Here is a 3,360-nt window from a genome sequence, read left to right as displayed (position 1 = left end):
CCCTATGACACTATATAACCCATTTTAACATCCTAGTACATGACATGACCACTTGTGACACCATATGACCACTCAAGACACAATATGGTGTTGTTAGGGGTCATATGGTGTCCTAAGGGGTCATATGGTGTTGTTAGGAATCATATGGTGTCCTAAGGGGTCATATGATATTCTATTACCCATTAAGATACCATATGATCCCTTATGACACCATATGACCTCAAACGACACCATATGGTATCATTAGGGGTCATATGGTGTTGTTAGGGGTCATATGGTGTTCTATGACCCCTTAGGACACCATATGATGTTGTGAGGGATCATATGAATTCGTATGGGATCATATGGTGTCCTAAGGGGACATAGAACACCATATGACCCCTTAGGACACCATATGGTGTTTTTAGGGGTCATATGGTCTCGCGAGGGCTCATATAGTGTCCCAAGGGGTCATAGAACACCATATGACCCATTAGGACACCATATGTTGTCATTAGGGGTCATATGGTATCCTAATGGGTCATAGAACATCATGTGACCCTTTACGACACCATATGTTATTGTTAGGGATTATATGGTGTTGTATGGGGTCATATGGTGTCCTAAGGGGTCATAGAACACCATATGACCCCTTAGGAAACCATATGACCCCTTAGGACACCATATGGTGATTTTAGGGGTGATATGGTGTCTTAAGGGGTCATAGAACACCATATGATCCTATAGGACACCGTCTGACTCCTTAGGGCACTAGTTGGTGTTGTTAGGAGCCATATCGTGTCATAAGGGGTTATAGAACACCATATGACCCCATGAGACACCATATAACCTCTAACAACACCATATTACCCCTTAGGACACCAAAAGGTTTCATTAAGGGTCATATGGTGTCCTAAGGGGTCATAGAACACCATATGACCGCTTAGGACATCATATGACCCCTTAGGAAACCATATGACCCCTTTGGACACCATATGGTGTCATTAGAGGCCATATGGTGTTCTAAGGGGTCATAAAACACCATATGACTCTCTCATATATATTCCTTACTCTCTTATTGCCTCTCTCCATTCTCAAGGTCACCATCTCTCTCTATTCTTAAGGGGTCATATGGTGTCATATGACCCCTTAAGACGTGATATGACCCCTTAGGACACGATATGACCCCTTAGGAAACCATATGGTGTCATTATGGGTTGTATGGTGTCTTAAGTGGTCATTAGGTGTCTTATGACCCCTTAGGACACCATATGACCCCTTAGGTGTCATTAGGGGTCATATTATGTCATAAGGGGTTATATGGTGTCTTATGAACCCCTAGGACACCATATGACCCCTTAGGTGTTGTTAGGGATCATATTGTGTCCTAAGGGGTCATAGGGTGTCCTATGACCCCTTAGGACACCATATGATCCCATAGGACACCATATGTTGTCTTTATGGGTCATATGGTGTCCTAAGGAGTCATATGGTGTCAGATGAAGGATACCATATGGTGTCCTTTATGGGTCGTATGGTGTGCTAAGGGGTCATATGGTGTTGTATGACCCCTTAGGACACCATATTGTGTTGTTATGGGATATATGGTGTTTTAAGGGGTCATATGGTGTCCTATGACCCCCTAAGGGATCGTTAGAGGTCATATTATGTCCTATGACCCTTTAGGACACCATATGACCCCTTAGGATACAATATGGTGTTGTTATGAGTCATATGGTGTCTTGAGGAGTCATATGGTGTTTGATGACCCCTTAGGGCACCATATGACCCCTTAGGATATAGTATGGTGTCATTATGGGTCATATGGTATCCTAAGGGGTCATATGGTGTAGGACACCATGTGAGCCCTCATATGGTGTTGTTATGGGTTGTATGGTGTCCTAAAGGGTCATATGGTGTCTTAAAGGGTCATATGGTGTCCTATTACCCCTTAGGACACCATATGGTGTCATTATGGGTCTTATGTTGTGCTAAGGGGTCATATGGTGTTATATGACTCATTAGGACACCATATGACCCCTTAGGACACCATATAACCCCTTATGTGTCGTTAGGGTTCATATTGTGTCCTAAGGGGTTATATGGTGTCCTATGACCCCTTAGGACACCATATGACCTCTTAGGTGTCGTTAGGGGTCATATTATGTTCTAAAGGGTCATATGGTGTGTTATGACCCCTTAGGACACCATATGACCCCTTAGCACACCATATAGTGTCAATATGGTTCATATGGTGTCCTCAGGGGTAATCTGGTGTCTTGTGGCCCCTTAGGACACCATGTGGTATCATTATGGGTTGTATGGTGTCTTAAGAGGTCATATGGTGTCCTATGACCCCTTAGATGTTGTTAAGGGTCATATTATGTCCTAAGGGGCTGAATATGGTGCCATATGACCCCTTAGGACACCATATGACCCATTAGGTGTCATTAGGGGTCATATTGTATCCTAAGGGGTCATATGGTGTCCTATGACCATTTAGGACACCATATGACCCCTGAGGACACCATATGACCCATTAGGTGTCATTAGGTGTCATATGGTGTCCTATGACCATTTAGGACACCATATGACCCCTAAGGACATCATATGGTGTCGTTATGGGTTGTATTGTGTCCTAAGGTGTCATATGGTGTGCCCTTAGGGCACCATATGACTCCTTAGGTGTTGTCAGGGGTCATATGGTGTCTCATGACCCCTTAGGACACCACTTGGTGTTTTTGTGGGTCGTTTGTTAAGGAGAAGGGGGAGAGAGATAGAGAGGGAGAGAGAGAACTATAGAGGGGACATATAGATAGGTAAGAGACCTAGATTTTGAGAGAGTAAGAAACATAGAGGGGGATAAAGAGAGGTGGGTAACGAGACCTATATGCAAAGGTAGATAGGTGGAGAGGAAGGGAGGGAGAAACCTAGAGAGGGGAGAGAGGGTGGGCTGGAGAGTTAATGAACTAGACAATGAAGAGAGAGAATAAGAGAGGAAGGGAGATAATGAGAGAGCAGGGGAAGGATATATAAATGGAGAGGGGAAGAAAGGAAGGGAGAGAGAAGAGAAGAGATATAAGAACAAAGAGATGAGTAAGAGGGGATGGATGGAGAGGTAGAAATGGAGGGAGCGAGAGACCTAGGGAATGAGGAGATGGATCTAGGTTTGGAGAGAGAGAAGAGAGGGAGAGTGTTCATAAATAGATAGGGGCAAGGGAAAGGGAGAGAAAGGTGGAGAGGGAGGGAGATAACTAGAAGGTGGACAATTAGATAAGTGAGAAACCTAGAGGGGGAGAGAGAGGTGGGTAATAATATAGGGAGGGAGAGGTAGTGAGGTCAATAGGGAGGGAAGGAGAGCCCTAGATATGGGGAGAGAGA

Source organism: Cryptomeria japonica, chromosome 8, assembly GCF_030272615.1.
Source record: "Cryptomeria japonica chromosome 8, Sugi_1.0, whole genome shotgun sequence".
In the NCBI taxonomy this organism is placed as follows: domain Eukaryota; kingdom Viridiplantae; phylum Streptophyta; class Pinopsida; order Cupressales; family Cupressaceae; genus Cryptomeria; species Cryptomeria japonica.
The sequence above is the reverse complement of the archived record's forward strand: the minus strand, read 5'-3'. Positions refer to the sequence as shown.